The following is a 23611-nucleotide window of genomic DNA, read 5'->3' on the forward strand; positions in this document are numbered from 1 at the left end:
AAATAAAAACATAAAAAGCACTGGAGTTTATTAAGAAATGACTTACTGAGCCATCTGGGAAATAGTCAGGAGCAAAATGTGGGCAGACAAGGGGCTGCTCAGTGGGTCCAACTGGGCATGCTTACCACAGGACAGGAACAACTAAATATTGAGTGCCCACCATGTTCTGCCAGGGCTGCCTCAGGGCTCCTGTTGGACAGAGAAGGAGGTAAACCTCAGACAGCTTTTACTACTTGCTCAAGGTTTCACAGCTAGTAAGGATGTGAATCATGGTCTGCTTGGCCTCAGAACAGGTAGACAATCAAGCTACAAGGTGCTATGGTTTGGACATCTGTCTTCTCCAAACCTCATGTTGAAATTTGATCCCCAGTGTTGGAGATAGAACCTAACAGAAGGTGTTTGGGTCATGGGGGCAGATCACTCATTAATCACTTAATGCCCACCCTATTAGTTCCTAGAAGAGCTGGTTTTTAAAAAGAGCCTGGCCCCTCCCCCACTCTCTCTTGCCTCCTCTCTGGCCATGTGATCTCTGCACACACCTGCTCCCCTTCACCTTCCATCATGTGGCAGCAGCCTGAGGCCCTCCCCAGATACAGATGCCCAATTCTGAACTTTTCGAGCCATCAAAATCATGAGCCAAATAAACCTTGTTTTCTTTATGAATGACCCAGCCCAGGTATTCCTTTATAGCAACACAAAATGGACTAAGACAGGAGAGAACTTTACATTGTTCCCTGCATCAGAAGTTCTCAGCCTTTTCCAGGCCTCAAGTATACAGTATAGATAAGACAAATAGTAGAACTTTACCACCCACTCAAGAAAGCAAATTAAAAGACAGATGAGCAAGACATTGTTAAAACTTAACCAGGAATCTCAATTTATTTCAGAAAAAAATTATTCGCACTGTTCAGTGTCTTGATTATTATACACAACAAATTACATGAGCCACCATGTCATAATTTATCCTGACATATCAGGGTGAAGGCACTCAAGGCCTGGGGAATGTTATCCTGGAGAAAGGGAAATATTTGGATGCAGGGACTCAGCAGGAAAGAAGCTGAATCAGTTTCCTCAGGGGCTTTGCAGCACAGCAGCAAGAAGCAACCAACCAGAAACCCGGCTTCTCCCTATCTACTCCCAGCCCCTCTCCACCTCCTTGCTCACTCCTTGCCTGCCATCAATCTGGGCTCTTAGAGCTATTGACTGGGCTGCCTGAAAGTCATTGACCAAATTCCATCTCCTCTCAAATCCATTTTCCCTGCCTCAGAGAGAGCCAATTGGATTTCTCAATTATCAAATTGTACAGTCGTGAGCTTATATACTTCTAAGAGGTAACACGGTGTAAGTTTCTTTTCTGTGGAAACGTCATATCAGCTCCTTTGGGAAGTGAATGGAATATTTAAAATACTCTTTCAGTCTCTATGGCCCATTAAGAGGAATGCCAAGATGGAATGTGACTTTGCTAAGGCTGCAGTAGAAACGTATGTTCTTTAAGAAGCTTGGAGGCAGTTTGCTTTACTGATAACATCACTGCCTAATCTTATATTATCTTTCTCTCTCTTCTCTTCTACCTGGTTTTAAAAGTACATAAATGGGCAAATAAAATTTATCCCTTAATACATATCTGTAACACACATAAGCCAATTTTGGCAATGTATTTAGCACCTTTAAGGCTAATTAAATCAACACTGCTTGTTTATTTTTTTAAAATAATAAAAGCAACTACCATTTGTTTGATCTGTACTTTGTGCTAGATAATATTAAGGCATTTAAAAAATGCTATTTAATTGTAAAAATTAATGTTTCTTATACATATAATATATGCATATATTCTCCTTAAAAATTTCAAATAATTTAAATAATACTAACTCAATTTGATCTCAATCCTTGTTCTCACTCAAGGCTCTGCTATTCTACTCAAAAGTAGCACATTTTCAATTTAGTGTGTCCTTCCAGAATTTGCTATGCGCTTACATACATATGTTTCTGTAAAAGAGATATAGTACCATGAATCTCTGTGTGTGTGTTTGTTTTATAAATAGAACCATCAATATGTTTTATGCTGCAATTTGCTTTTCACACTCAACAATATGCCCTGGGTATTTCCCCATGTTGGTAAGAGAGTTCTGGCTCATTCTTTTAAATTCCTATTTCAATTTTCATAACAGGATAGCAGTAAACTTTATTTAGCTGTTGCCCTTTTAAAGCATAATTAGGTTTTCTTTTTGCTTTTCTTTTTCCTTTTGTAGTTACACACGGTGAATTTCCACAGTCTCCATCTTATTTGATGATTGTTAGCTTTCTTATTGCCAGTGAGAGGGTGCTGCAAATGCAAAGTCGGCCATAGCCTAGTGTGTAGGGTTACACAGACAAGATTCCAGAGCCTCAATTCCGGTATCCAATCATAGACAGGATTATCTGCATTTTATTTTGAGGGTGATGATAAGGAGAAAGAAAAAAGCTACAAATGTAAACAATAGCTGTTGAGATATCACCTCTGGGATATTATATATTTTTCAGACAACATGAAGGACTACCAAACAATAGGAAACAGTCATTGTTTTCATCTTGATTTCTTGGTGTTTTTAACTGGAAACTATCAAAATCTCCTGCAGATATGAGAAAAACAAACTCTTAATTTAGAAGAGTGTATAACGCATGTGAAGACCCCTTTCTTTCCAGACATTACATGTAAATGCAACTTCTTGTACATCCTCATAGGCTTGCACACCCCATCTTGTGGCTAAAGCTCTGATCGGTGCTGCCACCCTCTCGTGGTTCTGGATCTCAGATAGCTGCACTTCTGTCCTGCAGCCTTCAGAAGAACAAAACACAAATGTTTGCATTTGTTTATCTTTTCCAAATTAGTAGGTTTGTTTAGTGACAGAGTTATTATAAACATGATTTATACTCATACCAGATATTCAAACATTATGGAAATGTATAAAGAAGAAAGTAAAAATAAAATCTCCCCCAGTTTCCCTCTCCTGATGTGAATTAACATTTTGATAAACATGCTTTCTCTCTCTCTAAAAACTGAAATTTCTATACGTGGCTATAACTAGCTTTTTTTTTTTTTAAGAACTAGCTTTTTTCACTCAACAGATGTTATATATATATTTCCTTAACAATGCTAATAGATGTGATTTATCCTAGATACTGACTAAATCATAATCAGGCACATAGTGGTATGGTAGACTTGTTCATTCATTTATTCATCTATCTATTCATCCATTTGTCCTCCAATCTTCATTTTGTGGCTTGCTACATGTCAGGCAGTGTACTAAGCACTGGGCACACAATGGGGAGCAAGACAGGCACAGCATGAGGCCGATAGATTATAGTTCTAGCAGAGGAAACAGATAAGCGATAACAATATGTGGCAAATCTTACTATACCCAGTTTAGGGGTGTGATTAGGAGAGGCTTCGTGGAAGAACAAATGACTATGCTCAGAAGTCGCAGATGATGAGGGGGGAGTTTGCCAGGCAACAGGGAAGGGGCAGAGGAGGTGTTTAAGTCAGAGGGAATAGCCCTTGCAAAGACCTGGAAATGAGAGAGATTTTCACCATTCTGCTGAATATATTGTATCTAGCTGGAATACATTGTTTTCGGGGGTATGGAAACAGATGAAGCTGGAGATTAGGCAATAGCATTAACCTTGCTCAGTGACCCTCTAAACTGAATCAGCAGTTATTTTCCAAGCATGAACATATTACATCCCTAAGTCATCTAGTTAAATTCAGACCTGGGCATGACTCAAATAAAAACGAAAATCAAAAATTAGTTTCCTCTATTTTGATATATTGTAAAAAATTGTAAATATGACCAGGGACTTTCATAAAGACATTTAAAAGGAGGCAGAAGACTTTGGCAGTGAGAGACCATGGATTGGCTCTTTTGCTGCTACATAATATTGTTGAGTGGGACCTAAAAAGAAGAAATTGAATAAGCACAGGAATAATTGCCCAAATACCTGTTCTGCTATTGTCCAGGTCTGGCTGATTTTATGAAGGGTGGGTGGGTAGTAAGACAAACATCATGAAGAATATTACAGTATTAATATTCTAGAAACACTTGAACACAGAACAAACTTTTATCATTCTGGGGCCCAATGAGGCAAACAAAAGTAGGCAGCCAGGCCCTGCTGGCTCAAGCAGAATGAGACCCCCAAGACAGTTGTAAGTCAGATGTCTGTCCCATGTGCTTCAGGAGCATATGCAGGTTAGGAATTATGAGTAAGGTAAGTGGCCAACATGGAAGATTTGGGACATCAGAAGCAAGAACACTGATTTCTGCCAGAGGACAGGACTCCTCTCCCATCAAATCACCTTCAGCAGCAGAGAGAGGGAAAGTAGCCACAGAGAAGGCGCTGACCCTGCACCTCCAATGCTCTGCCTGGGCAGAGCGCCAAGAGGCTCCCACCAGCCCAGGTCTGCTCAGGGGCAGAGCAAACCTCCTGGGGAGTGAGGAGTCCCCTAAGTATGCATCAGTGCCAGAAGCACTGGCAAAGGGGTAATTAACAATGTTCTGATCTCAAAGATGGAGACATAAGGGCTAATATAGGAAACTGAAAACTAAACAGTAACTTACAATTTTGACATTTAAAAGCAGCCTCCGCTGGGCATGGAGGCTCACGCCTGTAATCCCAGCACATTGGGAGGCCGAGGCGGGTGGATCACTTGAGGTCAGGAGTTCGAGACTAGCCTGGCCAACATGGTGAAACCCTGTCTCTACTAAAAATAAAAAATTAGCAGGGCATGGTGGCAGGCACCTGTAATCCCAGCTACTTGGGAAGCTGAGGCAGGAGAATCACTTGAACCCAGGAGGTGGAGGTTGCAGTGATCTGAGATCGCACCACTGCACTCCAGTCTGAGTGACAAGAGTGAAACTCTGCCTCAAAAAAAAAAAAAAAAAAAAAAAAAAAAAGTAGCCTCATTTCCTAAGTGTGGTTTTAAATGGACATTTTTATATTCTCCACTAAGCGAAATTCTGGAAAATGAAGATAGAGCCACACAAGAAAGCACAATGAAGATAGAGGCACACAGGCAAAGAAGGCAACTTGTCCAATTAAGGTCAAAATCAAGTAGCTACAGGCAGAGACAGGGTCAGAAAGTAGGTTTATTCTGTGCACTGTTCTATCCGCATCTGATGAGCAATCCTGCCTCCTTCCAAGGAAAGCAGTGCTTGTTTTACTTCTCTCAAAGTAAACAAGGTTTGGGACACAAGGAAGCATAAAAAATATATGAAACATGTCTTTTAATAAATAGAGAGTGGGCCATGATAACTCCAACAAGACTAGGTTTAATCCCACAAGGCTGACCACAGAACACATTGATTGACTCTAGAAAATTAAATTTTAAAATTATTACTTGACTAACTTTTGATAAGAATTCAATTGCATGATTTGAAACTTTAAAAAGGTATAAAATATTTAAAAAGGTATAAATATTTTATTTTTGATACAGTGTCTTACTCTGTCACCCAGGCTGGAGTGCAATGGTAAAATCATGACTCACTACAGTCTTGACCTCCTGGATTCAAGCAATCCTCTCACGTCAGCCTCCTGAGTAGCTAGAACTACACATGCACACCACCATGCCCGGCCAGTTTATATTTTTTTTAATTTTTTGTAGAGATGAGGTTTCACTATGTTGCCCCTGGTCTCAAACTCTTGAGCTCAAGCAATCCCACCTGGGCCTCCTAAAGTGTTGGGATTACAGGTGTGAACCACTACACCCAGCCTTAAAATTTCTTTATGGTTATTCAAGACAAATATAAATAGATATTCATGCTTACTTCCTTTTTATTACACAAAATGTAGCGTATTACACATATTGATCTGCATCTTTATTTTATAATTTAAAATATATCTTAGAGAACTCTCATATGAACACAAAAAGAACTATCTTTATTCAGGTACAAAGTATTTTATTAGAGGGATGAAACATAATTTAATTAAATGGCCTCTTATTGATAGACTTTGGAGTTATTTCTAGTCTTTTGATTTTAGAAAAATTTTCTTTAGTGACTAACATTGTCCATAGTCCAAGGGTTTGTGCATTTGTAATTTTGACATATTGCCAATTACCCTTGTAGTTGTTATACCAATTTACATTCAAGTCAGCAGTCTGAGAGGGCCTGATTCTTCACAGCCTCTACATCCGAGTGTGTTATCAAACTTTAGGATGTTAGCCAATATGATGGGTGAAAAATGGTATTTAAGGGTAGTTTAGTTTGCATTTATCTTAGGAATGAGGTTGAGCATCTTCAAAATACTAGAAAATGGAAGTATAGAATGAAACTAAAACAGCATTTTCTTCTCTTATCAAGACCAAAAACCTGCACACAGCAGGCCCCAGAGAAGGAAATCTCAGCTTCCTCTGAGAAGCATTTGGGAACAGACCACCCCTCAGTACAAGTACTTCACATGAATTAACCCATTCAAATTCACACGTCCTTGAATTATAGGCACTTTTATATCATCTTACAGATGAGAAAACTGAGGTTGAGAGAGCATAACCTTCCCAAGATCTGTTAAGTGACAGAGCAGGGGCTTAATCCTAGGTCTGGAGAACTTCAGGACCCTGGATATCAACCACTAGCCTATACTATTTAGGAGGCTGTATTTATGCATGGAGTTTGAATTAGGCCATTTGTATGCTGTTCTTCTCCCATCGGATTTATGCTCTTCTCACTGGCCTAGCCATCTTCCAACTCTGCGCCTGGCTTGGAAGGATATATTTTTCTTTAATGTAGCTCTGGTTCATTGCTTTTACCTGTAGAGTTTTGAGATGCAGCAAGTTCATTCTCAGGCAGTCTCTACCTCTCTGTACTTTACCCTTTTCTGCATGTGTCTTGATAGGAGCCACTGTGTTTGTAGCAAATTATAAATATTGATCTGTTTTCTCTCTCACCTTCATATAAATATGGGAGTTGGACCATTGGGCTGTGTAGTGATCATTTTTTAAAAAGCAATTGGGGAAAATTCATTTCTTGATTATATATGAGGGATTAACTCAACATAATCATGTGAGCACAAAATAATGTAAGACTAGTTGATTTATAATTCCTTATTAAACACAACTGAACTTTCCAAAATTACTTAGGAAAGATAAATTCCTCCCAAGTAGAACTATTACATTGAAAATAATGGGCCAGGTGTGGTGGCTCACGCCTGTAATCCCAGCACTTTGGGAGGCCAAGGTGGGCGGATCATGAGGTCAGGAGATCGAGATCACCCCGGCTAACACGGTGAAACCCCGTCTCTACTAAAAATACAAAAAAATTAGCCGGGCGTGGTGGCAGGCGCCTGTAGTCCCAGCTACTCGGGAGGCTGAGGCAGGAGAATGGCATGAACCCACGAGGCGGAGCTTGCAGTGAGCTGAGATTGCGCCACTGCACTCCAGCCTGGGCAACAGAGCAAGACTCCATCTCAAAAAAAAAAAAAAAAGAAAAAGAAAAAAAAGAATGGAGAATTTAAAAGTTAGTTCTCTAGCTATATAGCAGTTGTGTCTATACCATCATAGTCAGAGTGAATTATTAGTCTTCCACTGAAGTGGTGTGTACTTCATTAGAATGGATTGGGAGCCCTATCAGCAACAGCTGTCCATCTAGGAAGCCTTCAGTAGGTTATAAAATAACTAACCTGTATTCACCTCTGTCCTCTCCAGGACTGCTTGCAAACCCTTCCAGGTTCCTTTGATCTCATGGTTGCATCTAGGCATTCTCATTCCCAGCAGCCACCTTCAGAAACTTCTCTCTGGTAACCCAGGACAGCACTTCTACAGCTGCTTCTGCCTTCCCTGTCTAGCTCTCTTTCCTCCTCCTAGCCTGAAACCTCAACACGGCTGCTGTAGGAAAGCAAGCTTTTTAAAGCTGGGTCCCCTTCCCATGAAACCTGCACCAGCAACATCTAGTTTCACAATCTTGGGTCATAGAAGTCCTGGAGACCAAGGACCAGGTTAAGGTTGTTTAGAATAAAAATCACCTAGGCAAATCAAATCACTTGAAAATTGCCATTACTATTATTAAAAAGTCAAAAAATAACAGATGCTGGCAAGACTGCAAAGAGAAGGGAATGTTTATTCACTGTTGATGGGAATGTAAATTAGTTCAGCCACTGTGGAAGGCAGTTTGGAGATTTCTCACAGAACTTAAAACAGAACTATCATCTGACCCAGCAATACAATTATTGGGTATATACCCAAAGGAAAACAAATTGTTCTACCAAAAAGGCACATGTATTCATATATTCATCGCCATGCTATTTACAATAGCAAAGACATGGAATCAACCTAGGTGCACATCAACAGTGGATTGGATAAAGAAAATGTGGTACATATACAATGTGGAATATTATGCAGCCATAAAAAGGATGAAATAATGTCCTTTGCAGCAACATGGATGCAGCTGGAGGCCATTATCCTAAGAAAATTAAAACAGAAACAGAAAACCAAATACCACACATTCTTACATATAGGTGATAACTAAGCATTGGGAAACACATGGATGTAAAGATGGGAACAATAGATGCTGGGGACTACTACAGGAGGGAGAGAGGAAAGGAGGAATGGCTAAAAAACTACCTATTGGGTACTATATTTACTACCTAGGTGACAGAATTACTTGTACTCCAAGCCTCAGTGTCACACCTTATACCCATGTAACAAACCTGCACATGCATTCCCTGAATCTAAAATAAAAGTTGAAATTAGAAAAAAAAAAAAAAAGAAAGAAAAGAAACGACAATTGCCCTTAACATGTACCTCATGTCCCTGCCATACAATTCAGTTGAACAATGAAGGAATTTAAGGAATTGCCACCCTATGCGCTGCCTTTTACCCCATCCCAAGGGCTCACCTCAAAGGTGTCTTTTTCTGTCCTGGGTAGAGGTAGGTCTGGAATAAGACTTTGGCAGGAAAAGAGAGAAGGGGAACCAAGATGCAGGTGCCTCTATTTTTCTTCTCTCTGCTTCCACTGCGAACAACTTCATTTTACATGGTGGTTCCCTGCCCCCTTGGCTACATATCGGAACTACCTGGAAAGTTTTAAAAATACTGATGCCTAGGTCTAATTGGATTTGGATGGTCTAGGGTGCAACCTGAGTTGTTTAAAGACTCCCACATGTACACACATGTTGATAGCAGCATCATTAACAATAGCCAGAAGATGGAAGCAACCTAAGTGTCCATTGATGGATGAGTAGAAAAACAAAATGTGGTGTATGTATGTAATAGAATACTATTCATTCTTAAAAAGGAAGGAAATTCTGATATATATTACAACATGGATGAACCTGGAGAAAACTCATGCTTGAGTCTGACAAGTGGACTAAAAGACAAATACTGCATGATTCCACTTGGTAGAGGTAGACTGCGAGAGTAGTCATGGACTTTTGGCTCCTATCATAGATATGAGCTGTTCTCACATGGCAGTTTCCAGATTTGCTCTGCAAGAACCTCCTGGGGTCTCTAATTTTCATCCTACAATTATAGAATCTGAATTTTGATGGTTGGAGCCTGGGAATATAAACTTTAATCATCCCCCCAAGTCATTCTGATGAGCCGTAAGTGCTGGAAGTCACTAGATGTCCTAAAATCCAAACTCTCTGATCTCACCTGAGGTCTTGGGCACTCTGGCTCTAGCACATTTTTCCAGCCTTACATCCTATCTTCCCTGTGCCCTTTAGACAAGGCATTGTGTCCTTTATCTCCTCTGCACTTACACCATGCCCTGGTTCAGAATTTTCTTCCTGCCTAGAGTGCCTTCTACTCCTTTGCACTTTGCCCTTCTCCTCAACCTTTGAGGCTTGGACCAACTTCTGCCTTTTCCATGGAACTTCCCCCTGGATTCCTTTCCCCATACTCATTTTTTCTCTCTCCTCTCCCCACCACTGGTCACAATTTGTTGTGAGCTGTAGGGCCCTTTCCATTGTAGTGTGTGCATATCTCACTTTTGACATATTCAGGATATGGTCTCATGCTTGGTTCTAATTCTCTCTGGGCAAGATGATGAAGTTCCCTGGTACCAGCATGATGCTTGGCTGAGAGTAAATATTCAGTATTTGTTGTACTAAAATGAATTTAACTTTCCAGCTCAGATCTTCTTTACTTCTAAAGTCCAGATAAATATATCCAGAGGTCTACAAGATGTCTCAAGCTATTCAAACAAAACACAGTCAAAATGAAGTCTTGATATTTCCTTACAGTTCTTCCTTTCCTAGTGTCCCTGTCTCAACAATGGCATCTCTAGCTACCCAATTACTTGCTCAAGTGAGAATGCTGGACATCACCTTTTATACCTCTGTGTTTCTCTCCTCCCATATCCAATGGGACACCGGGAACTGGCAATTTCATTCCCAAAATGAATTACAAACCCTCCCTTTTCTCTCCATCTTTATTTATCACCACCTGGTATTGTCATCTCTCTCTAAAGTGAAATATGACCTTGTCTCAAACACCCACCTTGCCCCTTCCAGCTTTTTCTCCTTACTGCAAAGAATGAGGTTCTGGCCTCATTCTGGCCATGTCACTCCATTGCTCAAACCCTGTCATTGGCTGCCCACTGCTCTTGATAGTCATGGTCTTCTGTAGGATCTGGAAGGCTCTGAGTGATCCAGCCTTTGCCAGTGCCTCCTGCCTCGCACTCTGGTTTTACTCCTGCTACAGCAACACCATCTCCACCACTGTGCTTTATTTTGGCCTCACTTCTTTCCTTCTCCAGAGAATTTGCCCATAATGATCTCTCTGCACAAAGTTCTGGTACTATCTACCCTGTAACAACTACACATTACTCTTTTTTTCAAGCTTTAGTGTATATGTCACTAATTTAAAGTGAGGTGTCCTCAGCCCAAGTGTAGAAGGCAGCCAGATTCCCTCCACAGAGCACTCTTGATTTTTCCATCTTAGCCCCTATTATAAGTGTACTTATCCCAGCATGGCACATGTATACATATGTAACTAACCTGCACATTGTGCACATGTACCCTAAAACTTAAAGTATAATAATAATAAAATAAAAAAATAAATAAAAATAATAATTTCTTGGATACTCCCACTCTACTGAGTTTCATCCCTGATTGCATCCCCATCTTTAAGCATATAGTAATTGCTCAATAAATAATTGCTGCATGAATCAACTCCATCCAACCTGCCTGCACAGACCATCCTCATTTTCCAAGCCCCTCTCCTTTTCAACCCCAAGGTAGAAAAAAAATCATTAATGTATCTGCCACAGAATTGCTCTTTTCTTGAGCTGGCCCAAGCTAATCACTGATATGCAAGATGGGGAGAGCTATCTTAGGAGGGAGAAATGCAGGAGTGGGCTTCTGGTCACCATCGTGCTAAAAACCCGAGTCCTCCACCCCTTCTCCAATGAGCTCCTGCCATGACTGGAACAGAGTTCTGTAGCCTCTGGCCCCTACCTGCCAGGCTCTGGACCTGGGACTGGAAGTTGGGAGGGAGGGACGCCCCACCCTTTTTTCTTTGCCTTTCAGGGCACATTGTCATGAACAAAAGCAGGAGAAGGAGGATTATTTTCTTGTGATGAATGCTGCATTTTAAATGAAGTTCCTTAGGCATTTAAACAATCATATTTATTCTACATGCAACAGTAGTTTCATTATATATAGTGAAAATCCTTCTAAATGTTAATGTAACATTGGCCCAAGGAACCTCACATTTGGAATGACTAAACCAAGACGTGGTCTCACATTAGTGAAAACGTACTGAGCTTAGTTATCTGCTGCAAGTTGTTTTAGGAAGAAAACAATTTTTCATAGTTGTAAAGAACACAGGCTTTGAAGCCTCTGAAGACCTGGGTTCAAATCCTAGCTTACTAACCTGGTGGCTTCAGGTAAATTATTTGAGGTTAGTGAACCTTCGTCATAGGGCTTTTTGAAGGGATTACACTGAAGAACATATATCAACTTATTAGTATACAGTGCTTTCAGTATATAGTATACAAATGGCCCTCCATACCCATGAGTTCTGCATCTGTGGATTCAACCAAGCACAGATTAAAAATACTTGGGAAAAGAAATTCATAAAGTCCCAAAAAGAAAAAACTTGAATTTGTTGCACATCAAGTGCTGTGTCAAATCTGAGTGAAGTGATGTGTAGGCATTGTATTAGGTATTATAAGTATTAAAATTGTTAGTAGTATTATAAATTCCTTATACTCTATTAATAGCACAGTGATAGAGCTTATCTTGAGTCAAGTTGAATCTTGCCTAACATCCACCATTCATTCCATAATTATTTCTTGAGCTCCTACTTTGGTTCAGGCAGTATGCTAGGTATTGGGTAATATTTTGGTGAATGAAATGAATAAGGGTTTGCCCTTATGAAGCATAAAGTCAATGAGAGACAGAAAAACAGGTAAACGAACCAATTAGTATATAGCTATTAATACAAAATGTGACTTGTGCTGCAGGGGAATGAGCTGTGTGCTGTGAAAGGAGATGATAGGGAGGAACTGCACAGATGAGGTCATCAGAGATGTGCAAACCCACGAGTGCAACTGAGAAGATCAGGCGCTTGGCTGACTCCTGTTCCCACCCCCACAACACAGGACCATCAGAGACTGTCAAAAACTGTGTTTATTCATCATGGTACTCTTCACATTTCCTGACATTTTACAAAGCTAGCCTCACTCTGATGCTTTCCCTAATCTGACCAAAAACTGGTGATTGTGCAACACACACCCAACCTTCAGGTCGGTAGATTAAAAAGAAAAACCCTTAAATAAAATGTTAGCAAACGCAATCCAGCAGCATTTAGAAAGAATAATTCACCACAACCAACTGGATTTATTCCCAGAATACACAGGTACATTGATATAAATTAATCTGCTAATATAATTTATCCTATCAGTCCCTCAAAGAAGCAAAACTGTATCCTCATCTCCTACAGATGGAAAAAGTCTTTCATTGTATTCAACATTCAGAATAAAGCTTTTCCTTACTACTCATTGCTGTGGTTATTTTACCTGAAGTTCTAAGGCTTTTGATTACCAAGCATGATGACTAATGTAAGCAAACATCAAGGTTAGAACAAAAACGTTGTGTGTATCCCTGTGTGTGTGTGTGGAGTGGGGGTAAACTGGCCATTTCTACCAGGTTCGTTTAGATTATATCAAATCCATAAGACTTCAAACCAATATAAGCACCATTTCAGCACAGTTCATGCCTTGTACTTAGCCCAGGAACTGAAACAGAAGTAACAGGAAAAAATCCCCAAAGGCTGTGGATGCTCACAAGTGGGATGGTTTATGCTAAGGTATAACTGACTGACAGCCTCTGCTTCTGAAATTAATTACTTTTCTTCTGGAGTTAAATTTGCTGATGATGCTTCTCACAAAAATATGAGATCTTTACATAGCAAATGCTCTAATTAAATAAGAATAAAGGCAGAAAACTTCAAGACCTAAATGAGATACATTTATTCCGTGCATGTGGTTGAATCTTTAATAATTTGAAATGTAACAGCCTCTTCCCTCCTGGGATGGCGATGATATCTTGCTCTTTCCTGAATTTGCATCTATCTCCCGTCTGATGTTTATTTATGACTGTGGTAAAGAGGAGAGATGCACTCACTTTGTTCTTTCCCTACCACCCCCTGCCCAAGCTCTCAATCTGCTGTGCTGTGTACAGAATGGTGTCTTCCCCAAATCCATATGTTGAAGCCCTAATCCCCAATATGACTGTATTTGGAGATAGGGCTCTTAGGAAATAATTAAGGTTAAATATAGTCATAAGGGCATAGGATCCTATCAGATCCTAATCTGATAGGATTTGTGGCCTTATAAAATCTCTCTCTCTTTCTTTCTTTTCCCTTCACCCACAACAGAAAGGCACCATGTGAGCACACAGCAAGAAGGTGGCCACCTGCAAGCCGAGAAAAGAGCCCTCACTAGAACCTGACAACACTGGCTCTCTGATCATGGACTTCCAACCTCCAGAACTGTGAGAAAATCAATTTCTGTTCTTTATGCCACCCAGTATATGTTATTTTGTTATGGCAGCCCAAACAGATTGTGATACCCAGAGGGAAGAAAAAGGAATAGCTACGAGTATAAGGAAAATGAAGAGATCCAGCTTTTTCTTCCTTCTTCTGTTTAAACATTCTTTCCTGCTTTCAACACTTGGCCCACTCAGGGAAAAATGCTGGGTTACTTGTGCCTTTGAACTAGCTTCCAAGAGACTAAGTGTATTGGTACACACTTCCCTGACGAGGGACCACAGACATCATTGTTGTCTCAGAATCAACCTCTCTTTTCAGCATCCCTCCTCCACTGTAGGTCAGAACACAGTAAAGATGTATGGCAGGGACAGTGGCACCACTATGTGCCAGACGCTGGGCTGGGCAATGCAGCCAGAGACCAGTCATTTTAATCCTCATATGGGCTGCATCAGAAATACAACAAAGGAGCCTCAGGCTATAAGTCATAGAACTTAGGCATGTCTGGCTTTGAGGCTAGTCCTCTTGGCACAGTTCTCTGCTCAGATCATGATGCTTCCAAGAGCTAATTATCCCAGGAGCCACAGCTGGCCAAGAACATGTGTAATGCAGACATCCGGTGGATTTCCAAACTAGTGAGCATTCTCAATAGGAGTCTCAACTTCTACTCTCCCACTTCTCCCCCATTCCCCTTCACCCCAGAACTGGATCCATTGGGCAAAGAAGATAGACAAGTCCCAGGTGCTCCATGCCCTCAAAGTTCCCAAAGGTTGCTCTTTTAAGTATTTGGAGGGAGGAGAAAGGAGCAAAAGAAAGAGAACATGTTAAATGAGAATCTTTCAGTGGCAAGCTAGCTTGGGTAGGGATGAGGAGAGATTTAATGAATGACAAGGGTCAGTTCACAGAACCCAAAAGCAGAAAAGTGCTGGGCCCTAGGAAGAGTTACTAGAGTTAGGAACTGGAAACTGGACAGGATGTCCTGCAACTCTTGTTCACTGTCCATCCTGCTTAACTGGTTTATCCTCCTCTCTGTTCATGTAACAACAGCTTAGTATTATTATTATTATACTTTAAGTTCGGGTACATGTAAAGAATGTGCAGGCTTATTACATAGGTATACATGTGCCATGGTGGTTTGCTGCATCCATCAACTTGTCATCTATATTAGGTATTTCTCCTAATGCTATCCCTCCCCTAGTCCCCCACCTCCCGACAGGCCCTGGTGTGTGATGTTTCCCTTCCCATGTCCATATGTTCTCATTGCTAAATTCCCACTTATGAGTGAGAACATGTGATGTTTGGTTTTCAGTTTCTGTGTTAGTTTGCTGAGAATGATGGTTTCCAGCTTCATCCATGTCTCTGCAAAGGACATGAACTCATCCTTTTTATGGCTACATAGTATTCCATGGTGTATATGAGCCACATTTTCTTTATCCAGTCTATCACTGATGGGCATTTGGGTTGGTTCCAAGTCTTTGCTATTGTGAATAGTGCCACAATAAACATATGTGTGCCTGTGTCTTTATAATACAATGATTTATAATCCTTTGGGTATATACCCAGTAATGAGATTGCTGGTCAAATGGCATTTCTAGTTCTAGTTCCTTGAGGAATTGCCACACTGTCTTCCACAATGATTGAACTAATTTACACTCCCATCAACATTGTAAAAGTGTTCCTATTTTTCCACATCCTCTACAGCATCTGCTGTTTCCTGACTTTTTAATGATTGCTATTCTAACTGGCATGAGATGGTATCTCATTGTGGTTTGGATTTGCATTTTTCTAATGACCAGTGATTATGGGCTTTTTTTCATATGTTCATTGGCTGCATAAATGTCTTCTTTTGAGAGGTGTCTGTTCATATCCTTCACCCACTCTTTGATGGGGTTGTTTTTTTCTTGTAAATTTGTTTATTTGTAGATTCTCGATATTAGCCCTTTGTCAGATGAATAGATTGCAAAAATTTTACTCCCATTCTGTAGGTTGCCTGTTCACACTGATGATAGTTTCTTTTTCTGTGCAGAAGCTCTTTAGTTTAGTTAGATCCCATTTGTCAATATTGGCTTTTGTTGCCATTGTTTTTGGTGTTTTAGTCATGAAGTCTTTGCCTATACCTATGTCCTGAATGGTATTGCCTAAGTTTTCTTCTAGGATTTTTATGGTTTTAGGTGTTACATTTAAATCTTTAATCCATCTTGAGTTAATTTTTGTATAAGGTGTAAGGAAGGGGTCCAGTTTCAGTGTTTCACATATGGCTAGCCAGTTTTCCCAGCACCATTTATTAAATAGGGAATCGTTTCCCCATTGCTTGTTTTTGTCAGGTTTGTCAAAGATCAGTTGGTTGTAGATGTGTAGTGTTATTTCTGAGGCCTCTGTTCTGTTCCATTGGTCTCTATATCTGTTTTGGTACCAGTACCATGCTGTTTTGGTTACTGTAACCTTGTAGTATAGTTTGAAGTCAGGTAGCATGATGCCTCCAGCTTTGTTCTTTTTGCTAAGAATTATCTTGGCTATGCAGGCTCTTTTTTGGTTCCATATGAAATTTAAAGTAGTTTTTTCCAATTCTGTGAGGAAAGTCAATGGTAGCTTGATGGGGATAGCATTGAAACTATAAATTACTTTGGGCAGTATGGCCATTTTCACCTTATTGATTCTTTCTATCAATGAGCATGGAATGTTTTTCCATTTGTTTATATCCTCTCTTATTTTTTTGAGCAGTGGTTTGTAGTTCTCCTTGAAGAGGTCCTTCATATCCCTTGTAAGTTGTATTCCAAGGTATTTTATTCTCTTTGTAGCAACTGGAAATGTGAGTTCAATCATGATTCAGCTCTCTGTTTGTTTGATATTGGTGTATAGAAATGCCTGTGATTTTTGCACATTGATTTTGTATCCTCAGACTTTGCTGAAGTTGCTTATCAGCTTAAGGAGATTTTGGGCTGAGATGATGGGGTTTTTTAAATATACAATCATGTCATCTGCAAACAGAGACAATTTGACCTCTTCTTTTCCTAGCTGAATACACTTTATTTCTTTCTCTTGCCTGATTGCTCTGGCCAGAACTTCCAATACTATGTTGAATAGGAGTGGTGAGAAAGGGCATCCTTGTCTTGTGCTGATTTTCAAAGGGAATGCTTCCTGTTTTTGCCCATTCAGTATGATGTTGTCTGTGGGTTTGTCATAAATAGCTTTTATTATTTTGAGGTACATTCCATCAATACCTAGTTTATTGAGAGTTTTTAGCATGAAGCACTGTTGAATTTTGTCAAAGGCCTTTTCAGCATCTATTGAGATAATCATGTGGTTTTTGTCATTGTTCCTGTTTATGTGATGGATTATGTTTATTGATTCATGTATGTTGAACCAGCCTTGCATCCCAGGGATGAAGCCAACTTGATCTTGGTGGATAAGCTTTTTGATGTGCTGCTGGATTCGGTTTGCCAGTATTTTCTTGAGGATTTTCACATCGAGGTTCATCAGGGATATTGGTCTGAAATTTTCTTTCTTTTTTTTTCTCTTTCTTTCTTTTTTTTTTTTTTTTTTTTGTTGTTGTTGTTGTTTTGTCTCTGCCAGGTTTTGGTATCAGAATTATGCTGGCCTCATAAAACGGGTTAGGGAGGGTTCCCTCTTTTTCTATTGTTTGGAATAGTTTCAAAAGGAATGATACCAGCTCCCTTTTGTACCTCTGGTAGAATTCGGCTGTGAATTGTCTGGTCCTGGACTTTTTTTTGGTTGGTAGGCTATTAATTATTGCCTCAGTTTCAGAACTTGTTATTGGTCTATTCAGGGATTTGACTTCTTCCTGGTTTAGTCTTGGGAGGGTTTATGTGTCTAGGAATTTATCCATTTCTTCCAGATTTTCCAGTTTATTTGCATAGAGGTACTTATAGAATTCTCTGATAGTAGTTTGTGTTTCTGTGGGATCAGTGGTGATATCCCCTTTATCATTTTTTTATTGTATCTATTCAATTCTTCTCTCTTTTCTTCTTTATTAGTCTGGCTAGTGGTCTATCTATTTTGTTCATCTTTTCAAAAAACCAGCTCCTGGATTCATTGATTTTTTTGAAGGGTTTTTCATGTCTCTAACTCTTTCAGTTCTGCTCTGATCTTAGTTATTTCTTGTCTTCTGCTAGCTTTTGAATTTGTTTGCTCTTGCTTCTCTAGCTCTTTTAAGTGTGATGTTAAGGTGTTGATTTTAGATCTTTCCTGCTTTCTCTTGTGGGAATTTAGTGCTACAAATTGCCCTCTAAACACTGCTTTAGCTGTTTCCCAGATATTCTGTTATGTTGTGTCTTCGTTCTCATTGGTTTCAAAGAACATCTTTATTTCTACCTTAATTACGTTATTTACCCAGTAGTCTTTCAGGAGCAGGTTGTTCAGTCTCCACGTAGTTGTGCAGTTTTGAGTGACTTTCTTAATCCTGAGTTCTAATTTGATTGCACTGTGGTCTGAGAGACTGTTATGATTTCCATTCTTTTGCATTTGCTGAGGAGTGTTTTGACTTCCAACTATGTGGTCAATTTTAGAATAAGTGTGACATGGTGCTGAGAAGAATGTATATTCTGTTGATTTGAGATGGAGAGTTCTGTAGATGTCTATTAGGTTTGCTTGTCCCAGAGCTGAGTTCAAGTCCTGGATATCCTTGTTAATTTTCTGTCTCATTGATCTGTCTAATACTGACAGTGGGGTGTTAAAGTCTCCCACTATTATTGTGTGGGAGTCTAAGTCTCTTTGTAGGTCTCTAAAGACTTGCTTTATGAATCTGGGTGCTCCTTTATTGGGTGCATATATATTTAGGATAGTTAGTTCTTCTTGTTGCATTGATCCCTTTACCATTATGTAATGCCCTTCTTTGTCTCTTTTGATCCTTGTTGATTTAAAGTCTGTTTTATCAGGGACTAGGATTGCAACCCCTTTTTTTTTTTTTTTTTTTTTTTGCTTTCCATTTTCTTGGTAAATCTTCCTCCATCCCTTTATTTTGAGCCTATGTGTGTCTTTGCACATGACATGGGTCTCCTGAATACAGCACACTGATAGGTCTTGACATCCACTCAGAGACCCCATCAGAAGGTCACCAACATCAAAGACCAAAAGTAGATAAATTCACAAAGATGGGGAGAAACCAGTGCAAAAAGGCTGAAAATTTCAAAAACCAGAATGCATCTTCTCCTCCAAAGGATTACAACTCCTCCCCAGCAAGAAAATAAAACTGGATGGAGAACGAGTTTGACGAATTGACAGAAGTACGCTTCAGAACATGAGTAATAACAAACTCTTTCGAGCTAACAGAGCTTTTTCTAACCCAATGCAAGGAAGCTAAGAACTTTGAAAAAAGGTTAGAGGAATTGCTAACTAGAATAACTAGTTTAGAAAAGAACATAAATGACCTGATGGAGCTGAAAAATACAGCATGAGAACTTCATGAAGCATACACAAGTATCAATAGCTGAATCTATCAAGCGGAAGAAAGGATATCAAAATTGCAGATCAACTTAATGAAATAAAGCAGGAAGACAAGGTTAGAGAAAAATAGTGAAAAGAAATGAACAAAGCTTCCAAGAAATATGGGACTATGTGAAAAGACCAAAACGTTTGATTGGTTTACCTGAAAGTGATGGAGAAAATGGAACCAAGTTGGAAAACACACTTCAGGATATTATCCAGGAGAACTTCCCCAATCTATCAAGACAGGCCAACATTCAAATTCAGGAAATACAGACAATACCACAAAGATACTTCTCGAGAAGAGCAACCCCAAGACATAATCGTCAGATTCACCAAGGTTGAAATGAAGGAAAAAATGTTAAGGGCAGCCAGAGAGAAAGGTCAGGTTACCCACAAAGGGAAGCCCATCAGACTAACAGCAGATCTCTTGGCAGAAACCCTACATGCCAGAAGAGAGTGGGGGCCAATCTTCAACATTCTTAAAGAAAAAAAATTTTCAGCCCAGAATTTCATATCCAGCCAAACTAAGCTTCGTAAGTGAAGGAGAAATAAAATCCTTTACAGACAAGCAAATGCTGAGAGATTTTGTCACCACCAGGCCTGCCTTACAAGAGCTCCTGAAGGAAGCACTAAACATAGAGAGGAACAACTGGTACCAGGCACTGCAAAAACATACCAAATTGTAAAGACCATTGACACTATGAAGAAACTGCATCAACTAACGGGCAAAATAATCAGCTAGCATCATAATGACAGGATCAAATCACACATAACAATATTAACCTTAAATGTAAATGGGCTAAATACCCCAATTAAAAGACACAGACTGGCAAATTGGGTAACAGCAGCTTTGACTCTCCAGTCTGCAGGGTGAAATGTGGGTGCCCCACTTGGGCAAGCTTCCATGTTTTTGCCTCAGCTATCCAGAGACTTCTGGGTTATCTCTTATTTATACATCCCTAGGAGATGCATAATGAACATGGGTGAATGTTCTACCCTTGGTCCAGTTTGCTGTGGCCAAGAGAGACAGAGTCATGAGGTAAGCAAGGCAATGAGGTGAGAACAAAAATACATCCCTCACAAAAGCAATGCACCACAAAAAAAAGAAGAGAAGAGAGCCCAAGGGAGGAGAAAGCTGGCTGGATAACTTTTATTGACTATCTCCCAGGTGTCTTACTATGTTCTAGATGTTAGAATGAATGCAAGGTGTGATGGTTAATATTAGGTATCAACTTGACTGAATTGGGAAATGGCCAGATAGCTAGTAAAGTATTGTTTCTGGATGTGTCTGGGTATATACCCAGAAAAGTTGTTGCCAGAGGAGATTGATGTTTGAGTCAGTGGACTGAGAGAGGAAGACTCACCCTCGTTGGTGGGCACCATCCAATCAGCTGCCAGTACAAGAACAAAGCAGACAGAAAAAGGGCGATAGGGTTGCTTGCAGAGTCTCCGGACTTTCTCTCCTCCTGCCCTTGGACATCATATTCAAGGTTAGTTGGCCTTTGGACTCTGGGTCTTACACCAGCAGCCTCCTGGGGGCTCTTGTGCCTTAGGCCTCAGACCGATGGCTGCACTGTCAGCTTCCATGGTTTTGAGGCTTTTGGACTTTGAGCCATGTTACTGGCTTCTTGCTTTTCCCAGCTTGCAGATGGCCTATCCTGGGGCTTCATCTTGTAATCATGTGAACCAATTCTCCCGATAAACTCCCTTTTATATGTACATATATCTTATTAGTTCTGTCCCTCTGGAGAATGCTGGCTAATGCATAAAGGACAAATAAAGCATGACCTTCTAAGGACCTAGTTGTGGAGACCAGAGAGACATGGAAGAGAAATTCCCTGTCAATATGCAACAGTATTTACCCATGAGCTGAACTGTGAGGCTAAGATGCTGTGCCTCAGGTTGCAGAAGGAGTAGAGTCTGTGGCAGTGAGAAGGAAATTCGAGTTTACTGTGCCAAGCATCTGCTAGCATGTTCTTATCTGACTCCAGCCTCTCGACAATTTATCTATAAGATACATGCTACCTGAGAAAACTTCCTGGAGGATAGAGGGAAAGGGCATGTCAGTGGAGATAATAGCATGGTCAAAGTCTTGGTGGTCAGAAAGACCATGGTTTGTGCAGGGGAGATTCAGGTAACCAGTCTAAATGCTTTAAACTCTCCAGTCTGCAGGGTGAAATGTGGGTGCCCCTCCATGGGGCAAGCTTCCATGTTTTTGCCTCAGCTATCCAGAGACTCTGGTGTAAGACCCAGAGTTCAAATCCTTTGAAGCAGGAAATGTTTTGAAAGGGTGGAATTTGTAGGAAGGAAGTTTAATAAGAGCTCAAATGAATGAAACCAATATTCGTTTATTCAATTTACTTCTTGATCCCTACTATGTTGTATGCCAGGCTCTGGGTATGTCCCTACTATGGTGTGCCAGTCAGGTATTAAGGACAAAGAGATAAATAAGATACAGCACAAACTTTGAGAAGTCCACAGTCTAGTGGGCAGAAGAATACATGTTGGAAACAATAGGCACATGCTTCACAAATTTCAGAGACTGAAATGTCACCCATAGATTCTGGTTTCTAGGTATATGAGCCATGTTTTGCCATGGCAAATAAGTAAGGCAGAGGATTAAAACCAGAACATCATTAGTGCAGGCTTTATGTGTCTCTACCATTTTTAAAAGCATCTAAGGAGATTTTTAAAAGAGATTTAACAATCTAATAGTCAAGACTTTGGGGATTTTAGGGTGACCTGGTACCCAAAGCAACAGCATGCTGAAGACACCAATCTACAGTACCAACTCCGAATAATACTCTAAAAAAGTTGATGCCATACCATTGGGCAGTCACTTTGTAATGCTGTTCATATAGAATAAATCTCATTTTTAATAAAAATGTATCTTTAAGATATATTCAACGATTACCCTAGAAATAGATTGGGCTGTCTATTATATTGATATATATGCAAACTTGGAAATTTGTCTCTAGTGCCTGGTTTACTATACCCAACAGAATTTAGAGCTCCATAAAAATACTTTATAGCATTCAGGCAGCAATGTTCCTATTTCTTATGCGGATACATTGGAAATATGGTTGGGGCTGTCATTCATCCCTGGCACCTAAATGTTTTTCACAAATAGTTGTTGCCTTAAGGAAGTATCACCAAATAAAATGTTTTTATTTGGTTCTTTGGTGATATGTCAATAGACATTAAAATAAAAACTTCCTGTACTTAGGTGCAATAGTCCCCTTCAAAGTGTTTTCAAGAGGAGCTGGAGGGTCTCTAAGGACCCATCAGTGGGAATGAGGAGGCAGAGCTGAGGGATTATTACCTCTTAAAAGGATGGATCTTTCTATTGGCCACTTCACCTTTATTGGGAAGGAGGGAGCATAATAGAATTTTATACATACTATCACACATCCAGAGGAGGATCGTTGATATGCTGTGTGCCTCGTGTATCTGCCAGCATGGGAGCAGGGCACACATGGGCCTTGTCTCCAGACACCAACAAAATGCAGTTGTCCATTTCTCCAATGAACTCAGTTCATGGTAATGTCTTTGGATATTAATCATAATATCTTTGGATATTATCATGATCTGAGTTCATTGGAGAAACAAGATATTACCATGAACCAAGTTCGTTGAAGAAATGGACACCCGGATGTGGTTCAGGAGGAGGATAATATGCAGGCCTTACACAATGACTTATTTATGATCTATTTAAATAAGGAGGCCTCATAGAACAATGAAAATAGATTTTTTTGCTTCCATAAATTAGATTTACCTTCCCAACTGTATTGCCTGGGGTTATATACATATATATATAAAAAAAAATATTATATCATATATATGTATATCATATATATGAAAATTTGATTCATTCCTTATTAGTCATATAACAATAGTATTACTAAAAATAGCAATAGCACTCCCTTAGCCCCTTCATTGCTTTAGTTTTCTTCATAGCACATATTGCCTGATAAACTATTTATTTTATTATTTCTGTATGATTTTCCTCCCTCCACTAGAATGTAAATGCCATGTGGGCAAAGATTTTGACTTCTTTCTCCTCCCCCACCCTCTGCATCTATCCCCAGAGCCTAGAACATGTCTAGCTCAAAGCATGTGCTCAAAAAATATTTTGTAAACAAATGAAAAAGCTAGCCCTTAGTAAGTCTTGATTATATACTTTACCTTATTTAATTAATACAATAC

The sequence above is a fragment of the Pongo pygmaeus genome, chromosome 4 (assembly GCF_028885625.2).
Source record: "Pongo pygmaeus isolate AG05252 chromosome 4, NHGRI_mPonPyg2-v2.0_pri, whole genome shotgun sequence".
Lineage (NCBI taxonomy): Eukaryota > Metazoa > Chordata > Mammalia > Primates > Hominidae > Pongo > Pongo pygmaeus.